General features: G+C 45.3%; 1 protein-coding gene across 2 annotated transcripts in view; it reads right to left on the reverse strand.

Annotated features, from left to right (window-relative positions):
- The window catches only part of TANGO2 (transport and golgi organization 2 homolog), a 239,535-nt gene that overhangs the window by 190,973 nt on the left and 30,586 nt on the right, over window positions 1-17,976 (reverse strand). The window contains exon 2 of one of the 2 annotated variants that reach the window (XM_073628722.1): window positions 5,401-5,435. The exons of the other annotated variant lie outside the window; for it this stretch is intronic. The gene's annotated coding sequence lies outside the window, so the exon portion shown is untranslated. The remainder of the gene's footprint in view (window positions 1-5,400; window positions 5,436-17,976) is intronic. 2 annotated transcript variants of the gene reach the window in all.

Genomic DNA, 17,976 nt, shown 5'->3' on the forward strand with positions numbered 1-17,976 from the left:
TTAGGAAATTGCACTCTAGCATTTTGCTCAGTACACCCCAAATTATTATTTTTTTTAACAGAAAAGTTAGTGATGCTGGAAATTGTAAGATCTAGGGTGGGCAACAGAGTGAGGTGTTACCCGATACCAATATAGTTCAGCTTGGGAAGTGTAAGCGGGGGGGGGTCTATGAGGGTCCAGGAGGTGTCGGGATCGCACCTTGCTTAGGCCTTATCAGTAGTCAGTCTTTATTCTTTGGGGTAGGAACAAGTTGAGGGGACGAGGTATCAACCCACAGGGGTAGGGGGGAGGAAGGGGGCCAATAGGGGAAGGTACGCGAGTCTTGATTATGAAGACAAGAGCATATCGGCGGTCCTTAGGGGGTCTAATTTAGCTAAGCGTGGTCGGCCTTTCCTAAATTTGTAGCAAAGGAGCAGAGACTTATCTCATAGTCATGGGAGGTCACTGTCATCCTATCCATCATCACTCACACCACTATACAGTGAGCGACCTAGCAGTTACCCTTGAGTTACAGACTGTCAAATATTCGGGGACATTTGCGGCCCATATACGTTAACTTGTACAGAGTTCACTAGTGTACACTACACCCCAAATTATTAGGTATCTTGGACTTTGGGGTTTATTTACTAAACTTTGCACTACAAGTGCAGTTGCTGGAGGTCCAAGGGGGACATGCAAGATAAAAAAGCATCTTTGCTTCTACTTGATTGGATAATAAAATCACCAGTGCTTCCCCTCAGATTTAGAGTGAGTACACTTATTGCGGAGTGGATTTGCTTTTAATAAACCCCAAAATACCTAATAATTTGGGGTGTACACAAAGTGCTAGAGTGCAATTTGCCTAATGGGGACACTAGTTAGACCTGTGTGTCCAAGGAAAGACATTGGTAGGGTTTTACCCTCACTTCCTGTTTGGCTATGTGACAGGAAGTGAAGCCAGCTTTCAGAAAAGGGACACAAAGCCCAACCTAAAAAAGACAAGTAGGGGTTCTAACACTCACTTGGTTTCCCTCAAATGCCCACAATTAGAATAGGATTGTCTTGAGCTAGATTTGAGCTCAGTGCTCTAAATCGGTGGTTCTCAACCCTGTCCTCAAGTACCCCTAACAGGTCATGTTTGCAGGTTTACCTTCATCTTGCACAGGTGCTTTAAATCAGAGTCAATAGCTTGGTATTTTGGACAGCTATTTAGTGAAGATAAATTCCCAAAACATGTCCTGTTGGGGGTACTTGAGGACTGAGGCTGAGAACCACTGCGCTAAAATGGAAAATTGAGTACTTACCTCTCTGTAATCCATGGCAGCATATGCTACCATGAAGGCACCAGGAAAGTGGCTTTTAGGCCAGGTTCACACTGGTGCGACAAACGCTCTGACATTGGGAGCTCATGTCGCATGATGTGTGAAAATCAATGGTTTCCCTAAGGGAGCCGCCTTAACTGGTCCGGTACATATCAGCCGACTTTGAAAATGCTCCCTGCCTAGTTAAGCTGCAGCTGGGAAATTGCATGAAAATGGTTTACAGGGGTCGGGGGGTGGGGAGAGAGTTAAAAAGGACTGCACCCACAGACAGCCTCTTAAGAATTTAAACATTTAGTAGTCACAAAAGCTTGAGGAAGATTTTGCAAAATAATGCAGCACATTATTATTATGCGCCACTTTACCGTTGTTTTAGCGGCGCTATTTGGCCACTAGCGGAACGGTTTTAACACACCCCACCCCACCTCCCCCGCGCGCTAGCGCCCAAAAAGCAGTTAAATCCACCTGCAAAACGCCGCTGCAGCGGCGCTTTGCCGTCACTGTCCCATTGTTTTCAATGGGCAGGAGCACTAGAATGTGAATGTGTATTCACCGCTGCAAAGAAGCTGCTGGCAGGACTTTTTGTGACACCCTGCCAGCGCAGCACCCCAGTGTGAAAGCACTTTGCTTTCACACTGGGTTTGCAGCTGAGACTTTTTTCAGGCGCTATTTTTAGCACTGTAGCGCCTGAAAAACGCCTCCAGTGCGAAAGGGGGTCTAAAACACATTTGTTTTGCAAAGACATAAAAACCCCATATAAGGGCACCCAGATTTACTCACTTGACTGACAGACAGACCTCTTTTCAGAGCAAGGTAAAGAATGCTATCTGCAACCTTTATATAACGTAGGTTTGTGTGCTATTGAGGCAATTGAAAACACATGCTCAGTCCATGAAACACACAAAATGCAAGTTCACCCAATGTAGAGACAGAACTTAAAAAGTGGGTCACCTATTAAGGATTTCCTTAAATTACTAACCCAAAAAACACACTCTCTGAGCATGCCCAGAAAAATCCAAGTGCTGTTCACACACAAAAAAAAAAAGTCCCTGAGCATGCCCAGAACAACCCAAATGCAGCTAGCACAAAATAAGCCACCTACCCTGTCCAAAAGTAAGCACATTATCCAGCATGCTACAAAATTACAGATGGGACAAACACCTCCCGGTCCAGGGGGGCAAACAAAGAGCCTAACATTGGTAAAAGTTATACAACAAATGCCATTGCAGTCTATGGGAACTGACTTGTTAATTTTGCGAGTCCCCACTTGGGTGGCTTATATTCTAGTTATTGGCCTTGGGTATGGGGGCCCACGTCCTACCCTGAGGGACATATATCAATGTCACCAATTTGTACAACCCCAAAAACGAAACAACGAGACGTGCCTTTAAAAATGCAAAATTGCTTAAAAGCTAGTAACTTGGGGGGGCTTACTCTGCCTGTAAAGTGGTGCATATGTAGCATGTGTCCAAAATGGTGCTTCAAAGATGTACATCTTAAGGGTCCTTTCACACTGGGGCGGTTTGCAGGCGCTATTGCGCTAATAATAGCGCCTGCAAACCGACCCGAAAGTGCCACTGCTTTCATTCCAGTGTGAAAGCCCCGAGGGCTTTCACACTGGAGCGATGCGCTGGCAGGACGGTAAAAAAAGTCCTGCTAGCAGCATCTTCGGAGCGGTGAAGGAGCGGAGTGTATACCGCTCTTTCACCGCCCCTGCCCATTGAAATCAATGGGACGGCGCGGCTTTACCGCCGGCAAAGCGCCTCAGCAGAGGCGCTTTGCGGTGGTTTTTAACCATTTCTCAGCCGCTAGCGGGGGGTAAAACCGCCCCACTAGCGGCCGCATACCGGCGGGAAAAGCGCCGCTTACAATAGCGGCGCTTTACCGCTGACGCCCGCCCCAGTGTGAAAGGGCTCTTAGAAAAAACTTACAAATCTACATTGGGTTAAAATCTTGCAGCTGCAAAAACATAAAATAGTGAAAAATAACACCCCAAACTAGAAAAATATTGTGCCCCTCCCACACACTAGCAAACACCTAGCCAAACACACAGCAAGCCATCCCATGAATTGATGCTTGGGGGCCGGAGGGGTTCGGGCACCCCAAAAGTCAACCACCTTGTTCCCATATTCAGGGGTACAATGCCTCTTCCACACAACCCTAGGCTGGAGTTGTGGGGGGCCGCAGACAGGGGGCTTTACGGAATGTGGAAAACCCCTTTAACCATTAGTCGACCGCTGCACAGATATATGTTGGCAGAATGGCACAGGCTGGTAAATGGGCGTACCTGTACATTCCTTTAAATTTGCCGCCTATCGCGCACGCGCCGCTGGAGCGTGCCCATGGGTCCTGCTAACTGGGTGTTCGCCGGGGGCCTGCGATTGCGGCGAGGAGAGGCAGAATGAGGAGATGCCTATGTAAACAAGGCATTTCCCTGTTCTGCCTAGCAACATGACAGGGATATACTGCTCCCTGTCATCTGGAGCATCTCTGTCATGTTGTAGTGAGTCCATCCCCCCCCAGTTAGAATCACTCCCTGGGACACACTTAACCCCTTGATCGCCCCCTAGTGTTTAACCCCTTTTCTGCCAGTGTCATTTATACAGTAATCAGTGGCTATTTGTAGCACTGATTGCTGTATAAATGACAATGGTCCCAAAATAGAGTCAAAAGTGTACGATGTGTCTGCTATAATGTCGCAGTCCCGAACCAAAAATATCGGCCTAAACTGTGGAAGAAATTTGTTTTTTTTTTATATATTTTTGGGGGATATTTAATATAGCAAAAAGTATGGATGGGTGTTAAAATATTTTTGCATTTTATGGTTCTGTATGCTTCTTCTTTGATGTCATTTTTGTTTTGTTTGTTTCATTTTGTATTAAAGCTTTTTTTAACACAAATATGTTTTTCTTGGCTTTTTTTTTTCACTATAAAAACCCTCAGGGCTAGCTCTTGGGAGTAGGAGGGCAGTGCGTGGAGATAGAAAAGTTCAGACCTCACCTGTTGTTGCCAATGCCTACTTAACCTCCAGTGCTTCTATTTTTCACTTATGTTTGTGCCTGAATATACAGTATTGTAATACTGCTCAGGCTAGGAAGCATTGGCAATTATAACGAGTTCCCATCCAGGGTTGCCACTTGCCATGTTTTGAACAGGACAGTGCAGTTTTAGACTGGGTTTCACACTGGGGCGATGTAAGACATCGCATGTGATTTGCACCGCACTGCTGTGCAAATCACATGCGATGTCTGTGCGTTGCAAATTCAACCATACAGGTTGTATGGCTAAATTTGCATCGCATTCGCACCAAAATGGTGCAGGACCCTTTTTTTGGTCCGCACTGGAATCGGATTGCATGGGTGTTCACACCTATGCGATCAGATTCCTGCACCACTGCACTAAGCGACCCGAGGGTCTGTGGGGTGGCATTAACTTTCTATTGACACCCGCAGCGGTTCGCATAGGGCAGTGTGTACTGTCTGCAAGTCCTATGCGATGCGGGAATCGGCACTGGAATCGTGCTAGTGTGAACCAGCCCTTAGAAACCACTGTCTATATTGTGTTAACAAACCAAACCTGCTTTCAATAACCCTCACCCATTTCATGTCACGCACTTCAACACCCCTGTCCCTCCTGTTCAGTATTTTTTCAGTCCAAGGGTGGCAACCCTATGTTTCCCTGCTCTATTATTGCCTACAATGTATCAGCCCTATCATATTTTCAAGGCTTCAAATTGGGTGTGATGACATCTGCACTGTGTTTAGAACAATGGGACATGTTCAAGACAAGAAACTGGTCACCTAATGCATAGGCAGCCATCTGGGGCAACTGACCCCCATAAAAACAGTGTAAGCAAATCAGAGTTCTAGTTAACAGATGCATACTGACACTGCAAAATTTGGCCTGGGCATATAGTCATCAATGACACCTTGTCACAAAAGGTTAAACTGTGGACCGATATTGTGCACACAATACATTCTAGCTTGGTTGGTGTAGGGTCTGTGAAAAGGTGCTTATTGTTGAAATCCTTTTAGCATGTTCTATGCACAGTGATCTAACAATGGGTAGAAAGAAAGAGAAAACAAAGTGCTGTTTTACTTACCCACTCTCATTGTAGCCTGCTCTGTACAGAACCACCTAGAATGGAGTACGTTAAAGGTTACCAAGTAGTATGCAGTAAGGCAAAGTGCTGTCCTCCTTGCACCCACTCCATTCTTTCAATAATTTTTATTTATTTTTTTGTACAAAAAAGAATAAACGTACCATGAAAAAGCATTTAGTGTGCTCATTAACTACATGGCTGTATAACATGAATCATATACAAGATATTCGAGTAAAACATATAAGTGTGAGGTATGACAGAAAACATTCAATTACTCAAGCGGAGACAAACAAGAGTTCCCTAAAGTAAACGTCTTTAAAGCCGCGTACACACGAGCGGACTTTTCGGCATCAAAGGTCCGACGGTCTTTCCAACTGAGTTACTACGGACTTTCAAATGACCAGACTTGCCCACACAGGAACGGGCTGCCCTTGCGTCATTTTTTGTCCGTCAGACTAGTATACAGACGAACTGATTTTTCGACCGGACTCGAGTCCGTCGGAAAGATTTGAAACATGTTCTAAATCTTAAGTCCGTCTGATTTTTCGACAGCAAAGGTCCAATGAAGCCCACACACGATCGAATTGTGCGGCGGATTTGTTCCATCGGACCTTTGCTGTCGAAAAGTCTGCTCGTGTGTACAAGGCATAAGGCTACTTTCACACTGGGGCGGGTGTCGGCGGTAAAGCGGCGCTATTTTTAGCGGCGCTATTCGGCCACTAGCGGGGCGCTATTAACCCCAGCTAGCGGCCGAAAAAGGGTTCAGAGCGCCGCTGTAGTGGCGCTGCCCCATTGACTTCAATGGGCAGAGGCGCTTTAGGAGTGGTGTATACACCGCTCCTACAGCACTGCAAAGATGTGGCTTGCAGGACTTTTTTTTACCGTCCTGCAAGCGCACCGCTCCAGTGTGGAAGCCCTCGGGCTTTCACACTGGAGAGACAGGCGAGGCTCTTTGCAGGCATTATTTTTATCGCTGTAGTGCCTGTAAAGCAGCTCAGTGTGAAAGCAGTCTTATGCCCCGTACACATGATCGGATTTTCCAACAACAAATGTTGGATGTGAGCTTGTTGGCTGAAAGTCCAACCATGTGTATGCTCCATCGAACATTTGTTGTCGGACAAATGTTGGCTAGCAGGTTCTCAAATTTTCCGCCAACAAAACTTTTTTGTCGGAATTTCAGATCCTGTGTACACAAGTCCATCGCACAAAAGTTCACGCATGCTCAGAATCAAGCAGAAGGAGCCGCACTGGTTACTGAACTTCCTTTTTCTCGGCTCGTCGTACGTCTTGTAGGTCACCACGTTCCCACGTTCGTAATTGTTGGCCAACATGTGTGACCGTATGCAATACAAGTTGGAGCCAACATCCTTCGAACAAAAATCCACTTTTTTTTGTCAGAAAGTCAGATCGTGTGTACAAGGCATAAGTATTACGGCTATCATAGAGCTGATATACGGTGGGTAAAGAAAAGAATCACCTCCCTTTTAAAATAATCACATTTTGAAGACAGACAAAGTTTTTGTTTTATCCAGCTGTATATACTCAGTGCAACTTATAACATCCAAGTGAAAGATATAACACCAACATGTCAGAACAAAATAAAAAACAAAATCGCTGAGTTGGGAAAAGTATCCCCCTCCTAAAAATGACTTTTAAACTCAATCAGGTGTAACTAATCACCTTCTCAATGACACACAAAGCCATCTGACTTTCATCTGTGATCTGCTGTGGTCTTTTTGATTATCTCTGCATGAAAAGAGCTTTCCTGGGGCATTTCAGTCCCTGATAGTGCAAATGAAGCAAACAATCAACCATGGGTGGCAAGGCACTGTCAAAGGATCTCCAGGATATAGTTGTGGACAGGCACAGGTCAGGAGATGGATACAAAAAATACTTTTATCAATGCCTAGAAGCACAGTAAAGGCTATTAATAAAGGGGTTCTAAAGTCAGAAGGTTTTTTATCATTTTATGCACCCCCAACAGGCCATGTTTTGGGAATTTCCAGGTACCCAAATGTCTAAGCCAATCAGGGGAGAGAGGGGTCGGGGCTCCGTGTCTAAATGGCCATGCGGAGCTGTGACTCGGCTCCAGTGCCTCCATAGGAAGCTGCTGACTGGGGGCACTCGATAGGAGGGAGGGTCATGGAGTAGCAAAGTGAGAACTCACAGAAGAGGAGGATCCAGGCTACTCTGTGCAAAACCAACTGCACAGAGGAAGTAAGTATAACATGTTTGTTATTTTAAAAATAACAAAAAAATTTACAATCACTTTAACCGCTTACCAACCAGCCACTGCAGTTGTACTGCGGCAACATGGCTCGGCTGCACGAATCGCCATCATTTTACGTCGGTAACATAGACGGCCATTAGGGGGCGCGTGCGCGCCGGCTGCTCTCCCATGGAGCCGATGCGAGTCCCCGGCGGTCGCAAACACCGCCGGGCTCCCGCGATCGCTTGGGGCACGCGGAGAATCCAGTTATCTGAGGGGAGAACAGACAGATCCTCTGTTCATACAGAGTATGAATAGCAATCTGTCATCTCCCCTGCATAGTGCCATCACCCTGTAGTTAGAACACACACGAGGATACACTTAACCCCTTCACTGCCCCCTAGTGGTTAACCCCTTCACTGCCAGTGACATTTTTACAGTAATCAATGCAATTTTATAGCATTGATGGCTGTAAAAATGCCAATGGTCCCAAAAATGTGTCAAAATTGTCCGACGTGTCCGCCATAATGCCGCAGTCCCTATAAAAATTGCAGATCGCTGCCATTACTAGTAAAAAAAAATAAATAAATAAAAAAGTCATAAAACTATCCCCTATTTTGTAGACAGTATAACTTTTGTGCAAACCAATCAATATACGCTTATTGCGATTTTTTTTTTTACCAAAAATATGTAGAAGAATACATATCGGCCTAAACTGAGGAAAGAATTTTTTTTATATATTTTTGGGGGATATTTATTATAGCAAAAAGTAAAAAATGTTGTGTTTTTTTTTCAAAATTGACGCACATTTTTTGTTTATAGCATAGCGCAAAAAATAAAAACCGCAGAGCCGATCAAATACCACCAAAAGAGAGCTCTATTTGTGGGGAAAAAAAAGACGTCAATTTTGTTTCTTCCGGGGCTGAAGCGGTTAAAGCACCTGTGCAAGATAAAGGTAGACCTGCCAAACATGGCCTGTTGGGGGTATTTGAGGACAGGGTTGAGAACCACTGCCCTAGATCAACTTTACCTATACTTCTCTTTTAAGGTTTTATTCATTCAGGTGTGCGTTCATTTAGGTGCAATAAGTTTAGGCATATCTCCCATAGGACACACCCCCCTGCCACGCCACCCCCTTAAAGAAGCATTGTGCAAAAAAAAAATGATTGGTGAAATCCACAAGTGCTATTCCTCTATATTGGCTTTTGAAATTTACGAATGCAGCAATTTAGAAATTGGTTGAAAGGTTTAGCGCTGGGAAACAATTTTGATAGATAAGTAATGCATTTTAGATACTATAAAACTCAGACCAAAATGAGGAGGAAAAGAGGGACTTTGTTCCGAATGAGGGACAGTCCCTCGAAATCAGGGACAGTTGAGACCAGCTATGGTTTAGGGCACCCCATTCATTTTAATGGGCTTTCTTGTGCTCCACAATCACACAAAAGAAGCGCTTGGACAGTGGCTGGTGCGTTTGGGGTATCGTTAAGAATGAATGGCACCGCGGCGCATCTACTGGAACATGCGTGATCATGTGCTGCAGGAACATGTGCAATATCACATACATTTCAGCGTTGCACCAGTGTAAACAGGGCCTAACTCTATTAACTTGCTACATACTGACAAAAATGTGATATTTTTTATTAGGTTTTACATGATTTGAGAAGCTTCAATTCCCCGGAACACAGGCAAATCAGGTAAAATAAAACTGCAACAAGCAAACCACTTTTTTTTTTACTGTAAACTAAAGACTGCTGTGATTTTCAACAGCTCGTAACAGATAGTGGAACCTATCTTGCGCTGTGACACTCCTATGAGCAGCTAACCATGTAAATGTTATATGCTGCAGGTTTGGAAATCTTTTCAGAAAAACCAAGCTGAGATGGTCAATGGAACAGTGATGGCTGCATGCATAACATTTGCAGATTAAAATTGTTATCCCTCTTTGATTATAATGACTACTTTCGTTCATGGGTCCATTTACACAAATGGGAATAGTAGGGGGTTAAATACTATTGTTAGAACTTGGAGACCCATCCATGACCTGATAACACACAGGTTTATGCTTTGTCTGAACAAACACCATCGCACACAGATGGCTGAATAAAACACAAAGACTAAACTGAACGCGTGCTTTCCAGAAACTAAACAACTCTTTCATTGCTGCACACTGTAGGACACTGATGCACTGTATATATGCACACACACACATAGTCAGGGAAATATACAGTGCCTTGAAAAAGTATTCATACCCCTTGAAATCTTCCACATTTTGTCATGTTACAACCAAAAACGTAAATGTATTTTATTGGGATTGTATGTGATAGACCAACACAAAGTGCCACATAAATTGTGATAAATGGTTTTCAAATATTTTTACAAATTAATATGTGAAAAGTGCGGCGTGCATTTGTATTCCTCCTCCCTGAGTCAATACTACACCTTTCACTGCAATTACAGCTGCAAGTCTTTTTTTTTTATCTCTACCAGCTTTACACATCTAGAGAGTGACATTTTTGCCCATTCTTCTTTGCAAAATAGTTCAAGCTCTGTCAGATTGGATGGAGAGCGCCTGTGAACAGCAATTTTCAAGTCTTGCCACAGATTCTCAACTGGATTTAGGACTGGACTTTGACTGGGCCATTCTAACACATGAATATGCTTTGATCTAAACCCAGGGTCGGCAACCCGTCAATCACGGGTAGGTGACAGGTAGACCGGGAACGCACTTGTGACCCCTGCATTCTGGGCGCAACGCACTCCTGATCCCTGCATTCTGAGCGCAACGCACTCCTGATCCCTGCATTCTGAGCGCAACGCACTCCAGGTCCCTAATCTCTTCATTCTGAGCGCAACACACTCCTGAGCCATGCATTCTGAGCGCAACGCACTCCTGATCCCTGCATTCTGAGCGCAATGCACTCCTGATCCCTGCATTCTGAGTGCAACGCACTCCTGATCCCTGCATTTTGAGCGTAATGCACTCCTGATCCCTGCATTTCTAGTGCAACGCACTCCTGATCCCTGCTTTTTGAGCATAATGCACTCCTGATCCCTGCATTCTTAGTGCAACGCACTCCTGATCCCTGCATTCTGAACGCAACGCACTCCTGATCCCTGCATTCTGAGCGTAATGCATTCCTGATCCCTGCATTCTTAGCGCAACACACTCCTGATGCCTGATCCCTGCATTCTGAGCACGCCACACTCCTAATCCCTGCATTTTGAGCGCAACGCACTCCTGATTCCTGCATTCTGAGCATAACTCACCCCTGATCCCAGCATTCTGAGCGTAATTCACTCCTTAAGCCTCTATTCTGAGTGCATTGCACTCCTGATCCCTGCATTCTGAGCGTAATGCACTCCTGATCCCTGCATTTTAACAATAACGCACTCCTGATCCCTGCATTCTGAGTGTAACGCACTCCTGATCCCTGCATTCTAAGTCTAACACACTCCTAATACCTGCATTCTGATCGTAACGCACACCTGATCTCTGCATTCTGAGTTTAATGCACTCATAAACCCTGCACTCTCTTGTAATACTTTGTGTCCACTGCGTTTGGGAACTATTTTGGGCTTAACAATGTATCATCACCCACAGTAGTTAACAAACATAGTTTTGAACACTATGCAGGAAACACACATGGAACATGCCTTTCTGGCACTGCATTCTGGTGTGAATCAGCCCTAACAGCAGGACACTGTGCCCAGTGATCTTTGACTTCATCAGTGTTGTTCAAGTAGATCTCCATCCCTCTAAGGTTGCCTACACCTGATCTAAACCATTCCATTGTAGCTCTGGCTGTATGTTTAGGGTCATTGTCCTGCTGGAAGGTGGACCTCTGCCCCAGTCTCAAGTCTTTTGCAGACTCTAACAGCTTTCCTGTCCCTACTGAAGAAAAGCATCCCCGCAACATGATGCTGCCACCACCATGTTTCATGATGTGCAGTGTCACATAGCATTTTGCTTTTAGGTCAAAACGTTCAATTTTGGTCTCATCTGACCAGAGCACCTTCTTCCACATGTTTGCTGTGTCCCTCAAATGGCTTCTGTCAAACTTTCTTTCAACAATGGATTTCTTTTTGCCACTCTTCCATAAAAGCCAGATTTGCGGAGTGCACAACTAAGGCTACATGCACACGTTTTAAAAAACGGTCTGTAAAGCTAGTACAGACGCCAGGAAAAATCAGCGTTAAAAACACAATTTTTCCACGTTTTGCATTGAATTGAATGCACGTTAAGCCGCGCTAGCTTTCAGCCACGCTTCTCTGTCTCTATTTAAAAATCAATGGTTCCCTATGGGAGCCCATTGATTTAAATAAAGGTCGCACCAGAAGTCGGATCAAGAGGATTCGACTTGCGGTGAGATTTGTGTGCTGAGAATCTTGAAGGGGGAACCCCACGAAAATTTAAAAAAAAATTTGCGTGAGGTTCCCCCCCAAGATGATACCAGACCCTTCGGTCTGGTATGGATCTTAAGGGGAACCCCCACACCAAAAAAAAAATGGAGTGGGGGTTCCCCCAAGATCCATACCAGATCCTTGTCCGAGCACGCAGCCCGGTAGGTTAGGAAAGGGGGGGCGAGCGCCCCCTCCTGGACCATACCAAGCCACATGGGGGGGTTGGTGCTTTGGGGCAGGGGGGCCCTGCGCCCCCCACCCCAAAGCACCTTGTCCCCATGTTGATGAGGACAAGGGCCTCTTCCTGACAACCCTGGCCGTTGGTTGTTGGGGTCTGCGGGTGGGGGGCTTATCGGAATCTGGGAGCCCTCTTTAATAAGGGGCGTGGTCACCAGGTGATGTCATCCTGTGACTCCACCCCTTATGATTTCACAGTCACATCATGGCCTGGGACTGTGGCGTCATAAGGGGGCGGGGGTCACCGGATGACATCACCCAGTGACCACACCCCATGCCTATATAAGTCGTTGCGCACCGCACACACGGCATTACAGCGGGAGAGCGTCATATCAACATCAGAAGAAGAGAAGAGGGAAGAAGACGATGGAGAAGACCGGGCCACCGCTAACAAAAGAGTAGAAGATAGCGGAGGAGCCCGGCAGAAGACACCGGAGAGCGGGAGAAGAATTGGAGACCGGGAAAAGACAGCGGAAGAAGAGGCCGGAGAGCGTGGAGAAGTCGGAAGAGACCCCCGGAGCTGCCTAATAAATTACTCTAAAAACCTTTGTAGTGTGTTTTTTTTATTGACACTTTTCCCCCAGGTGAATAGGTATGGGTACGATGTACCCCATACTCATTCACATAGGGTGGGGGGCCGAGATCTGGGTGCCTTTATATTAAAGGGGGCTCCCAGATTCCGATAAGCCCCCTGCCCGCAGACCCTGACAACCCTGGCCGTTGGTTGTTATCAACATGGGGACAAGGTGCTTTGGGGTGGGGGGCGCAGGCCCCCCCATGTTGAGGGCATGTGGCTTGGTATGGTCCAGGGGGGCGCTCCCCCCCCCTTTCCTGACCTACCGGGCTGCGTGCTCGCATAAGGGTCTGGTATGGATCTTGGGGGAACCCCCATGCCATGCCATTAAGGTTCCCCTTAAGATCCATACCAGACCGAAGGGTCTGGTATCATCTCGGGGGGGAACCTCACACAAATTTTTTTTTTACATTTTCGCAGGGATCCCCCTTCAAGATTCTCAGCACACAAGTCGCACCGCAAGTCGCATCCTCTTGATCCGACTTCTGGTGTAACCTCTATTCAAATAAATGGGCTCCCATAGGTAACCATTGATTTTGAATAGAGACAGAAACGCCGGACGAGGCTTAACACCTTTTGCCGGCGTCTAATGTTTTTAGCTCTAGCGCTGGAGCCTCAGAACGCACTGGTCCTGGGTTTTTTTCCAGCTTAAAAACAGCTATGCCATTTACAGCTCAAAAACGCCATGGTGGGCATGAGGCCATAGACTAACATGGAGAGGCGTTATTAAGCTGCAAAAAACACTCAAAAAAGCGGCTGTAAAAACGTCCGTGTGCATGAGGCCTAATAGTTGTCCTGTGGACAGATTCTCCCACCTGAGCTGTGGATCTCTGCAACTCCTCCAGAGTTACCATGGGCTACTTGGCTGCTTCTCTGATTAATGCTCTCTTTGCCCGGCCTGTCACTTTAGGTGGATGGCCATGTCTTGGTAGGTTTGCAGTTGTGCTATACAGTACTTTTTCCATGTTCGGGTGATGGATTGAACAGTGTTGCATGAGGTGTTCAAAGCTTAGGATATTTTTTATAACCTAAGCCCGCTTTAAACTTCTCCACAACTTTATCCCTGACCTGTCTGGTGTGTTTCTTGGCCTTCATGATGCTGTTTGTTCACTTAGGTTCTCTAACAAATCTCTGAGGGCTTCACAGAACAGCTTTATTTTTACTGAGGATTAAATTACACACAGGTGGACTCTATTAATTAGGTGACTTCTGAAGGCAATTGTTTCCACTAGATTTTAGTTCACTTCTTAGATATTTATTTGTAAAACATTTTGAAAACCATTTTAATTTTCCTTCCACTTCACAATTCTGTGGCAATTTTTGTTGGTCTATCATATAAAATTCCAATAAAATACATTTACGTTTTTAGTAGAAACATATCAAAATGTGGAAAATTTCAAGGGGTGTGAATACTTTTTCAAGGCACTGTAAAAACCCGAGAACCAAAGTGCAGTAAGGCTCCATTTACATTTGTGTGTTGCTCTAATGTGTGTCTTTTTTTTTTTGCGTGACAGCATAGGGCAGCCCATTCATGCTAAAGAAGCTTCTGCACCTTTATCGGGTGCAGAGATTGGTGCATTTTTTTGCTGTGTGTTTTTCGTAGAGTGCCAAGAATTAATGGCACCGCAAGCACTATGTGCATATTAAAGCGTCTTTTGTGCGTTTTGCGAATGCATGGTGAAACACATGTTACTGTACACGCTCCCAGAACACTCAAGTATGTATGGGGCCTAACTGTTCTGGTTGCTGCAAACTGAAGAGGGTAATGAGTTAAATCTGATTTGGTGCCATAGACTGATTGAAATCAGACCTATTCAGTAAGGATGAGCTCCGGTGTGTTCGCACAGCCCACGTGCACAGCCCGCCAGGAAGTCAGCACTGCGCTAATCACAGGCCAGGGCCGTCTTTAAGGCAGGGCAAAAGGGGCAGCTGCCCTGGGCCCTGTCATTATTGTGGGACCCAAAGCAGCTACCTCATACTTGCCAACTATCCCAGTTTAAATTCCCTTGTCCCTTGAAGTTTTAGTCCCATGCTGTGTCCTGATATCTCTGTGTGAAGTGCGGCTACTAATGCTGCCCAGCTCTGCCCTATTGTTGTGTACAGATGACTCACCTGCAGACCCTGTGTTTACATGTAAATAACCGTCATTCATATGTAAATAGCAGCAGCATTAATATGTAAATAGCTGCATTCGGCGGCATAAATATGTAAATAAAGGCGGCATTCATATTTATATCTCGCCCCCTGCAGTGAGGAGATGATGTGCTGTAACCTCTAGCAACCAATCAGTGAGCAGTATTACTGTACAATAATCTCTAGCAACCAATCAACAAGCAGAAATCATGTGCTGTAACATCTAGCAACTAATCAGTGAATCATAATGTGTGCTGTAACCTCTAGCAATCAGTCAGTAAGCGGTAATGATACACTGTAACCTCTGGCAACCAATCGCTGCCTGATCTGATACAGTAAACTGATTTTAAGTCTAGCTGCTATTTATTGTATGTCTCAGAGCAGGTGGAGAGCAAAATTGTATGGGGGGGGCCAAGAAAACGTTTGCCCAGGGTCCAATCAATATTAAAGATGGCCCAGTCACAGGCAGTGAGACATTTCCCGATCTCTGCAGCCACGCATCGGGAAATGTCTCACTGCCTGTGATTAGCGCAGCACAGTGCCAACTTCCTGGTGCGCTCTGCGCGTGGGATGTACGAACACGCCTGAGCTCATCCTTACTATTCAGCAAGGACCAGCTAAATTTCAATCTGTGTCTGCCCTTCCCTGTTCAACAGAAGCTGATTGTTAGATCAACTTCTGTCAAATAGACAAGTTGGAAAACTTTTGACAATCAGCGGCTGCAGTCGCTGATCAGTGTATTCTGACATCCTGACATCTCATGTGAATGGAAGAATCAGTTTTATTAAAATCAGCCAGTGGACCATCAATGACCAGCTTTAGAGTAATGAGAGGCAGGGGATCTCTCATGGAGAATGACAAAAACCTGACTGTCCTAGCTTGCATTATTTGATCAACAAGATATGTCATATTCCTGATGTGACTGGGCATGGCAGCTGTCATATTGTAGTCCAGGATCACTTCCACCCACTTTTAAAAAGTGACCGTCTTTATTGGGATATGCAAACAGTCCAAAACAGTGGGAAAAACGTGGGTTTTCCATTGGCTTCAGAGATCCCAATGGGGACGTTTTCACAGCTCAGCAATCCTAAGCTCAGGTTATTTGCTCACTCTCTTACAGCCAGGTGCCAACTGTTTCCTCCTCATTTTCTGGGGTCTGAGGCATCTGGGATAACACCTTCAGGACCAAAGTCCCTGTAATCAAGGTTTGGAGGTTTTCTCCTCCCAAAACTAATATGAACCTCCTAAGGTTCTGGACCCTGTTAAGGACTTAGCAATCCAGAGAGCACTGAATGTCAGTCCTCTCCTCTCCAGCTGGACTACTCCATAACCCCTCACCCTGCATGGGACCACAACACAAATAGCTGCCATTCAGCATTCAGGACCCAACCCTGGTGACCTGTACATAACTGCCTTCCCACAACCCATGCCTTGATGCAGAGGTGTCAGAGGCACCATGGGACATCATTCATTGTAGCCTAGAAAGGGCATCCGCATTTTGGTGTTGTTTTCCAGGCCTGTGTTCGACCACAAACTTAAACTCTTGTAGTGCCAGGGACCAGCTGGTTACCTGGGCATTTATGTGTCTCATCCAGGTCATTTGGGCATAGTGGGTCACCAGATGGAACTTCTTACCTTACCAAGAAAATAGTCCAGAGCCCACTTAATGGTGATCCACCCCCGCTCAAGTACAGTGTAATTTCTGTCAGTGGCTGTCATATTTCAAACAAAAAAGACTATAGGGGGTTCCTCTCCATTGACCTCTTGGGGCAGAACAGCTCGTAAGCCCTAACTGAAAGCATCTATTTGGACAACAGAATCTTTTGAAAAGTCCAGAGTAATCAACACTTGATATAGTAAAAGAAGAACCCCTCCGCTTAGATATAAGTTAGTAAGCTGCCAGCACAAAGATCTGTGATACCAAACCCAAAATTAAATTTAACTGAAAAGTGCAGCGCTATATAAAACAATAAATTACTATTTATTTATATATTATATACAAAATATGATTAACATGAATAATCAAACAGTGAAAAAAACTGAAATGAAATAAAAAGTCAATGAACAAACATGTGTCCCTTATAGTGTCCATATATGCAAAAAAGAACATCAGACTTCCACTCCTGGTAAGAATAGTGTCCAAACACAAATAAGTGTAAAAAATTCATATATGAACCACCGCAAGTGAAGGAAGAGCCCATTAAACCACTTCACCTCCATACACATCTTGTGACTATCAAATTATAAAAAGAAATAACTCTACTAAAAAAAAAAAAAAAAGCTACTAAAATACCGTAAGCGCGATTTTATGAAGTCATACATTATGTTAGTAGCGAAAGCCTGTGGTAATTTACCTCTGTTCTTAACAGACACTGTAAATAGCTAGTTGTTAAAGAGCAGGTGTTCACCAGCGTCCTTTACAACCAGTATACAACATGGCTGTTAAGGAGCGGGCGGCCACTGCATCTTTAACAACCGATGAGTCCCCGCTGAATGAAAAAAACAAGAATTGCCGGCAATGAAAAATTAAGACCCTTTGGGTCTGGTATGGATTTTGAGGGGAACCCCCTAACCAAAATATATTAAAAAAATAGCATAGCCCCCCCAAAATCCTTACCAGACCCTTATCCGAGAATGCAGCCCAAGAGGTAAGGAAAGAGGGGGGACAAGCGAGCCCCCCAACCATACCAGGCCACATGCCCTCAACATGGGAGGGTGCTTTGGGGCAAGGGGGCTTTGCCCCCCCCAAAGCACCTTATTCCCGTGTTGATGGGGACAAGTGGTTGTGAAGGTCTGCCGGTGGGGGGCTTATCAGAATCTGGAAGCACCCATTTAACAAAGGTGCCAGCAGATCCCGCCATCCCATGGGAATGAGAATGGGGATGGGACTGACTAGGGGAGAAGACCGATCGGTGTTCCTACTTAGTAGGAGAACACGATCAGTCTCCTCTCCCCTGAGAGTACCGGGATTTGTGTGTTTACACACACAGATCCCAGTTCTCGTTCTGTCACGAACGAT

The sequence above is a fragment of the Aquarana catesbeiana genome, linkage group LG01 (assembly GCF_042186555.1).
Source record: "Aquarana catesbeiana isolate 2022-GZ linkage group LG01, ASM4218655v1, whole genome shotgun sequence".
NCBI lineage: Eukaryota > Metazoa > Chordata > Amphibia > Anura > Ranidae > Aquarana > Aquarana catesbeiana.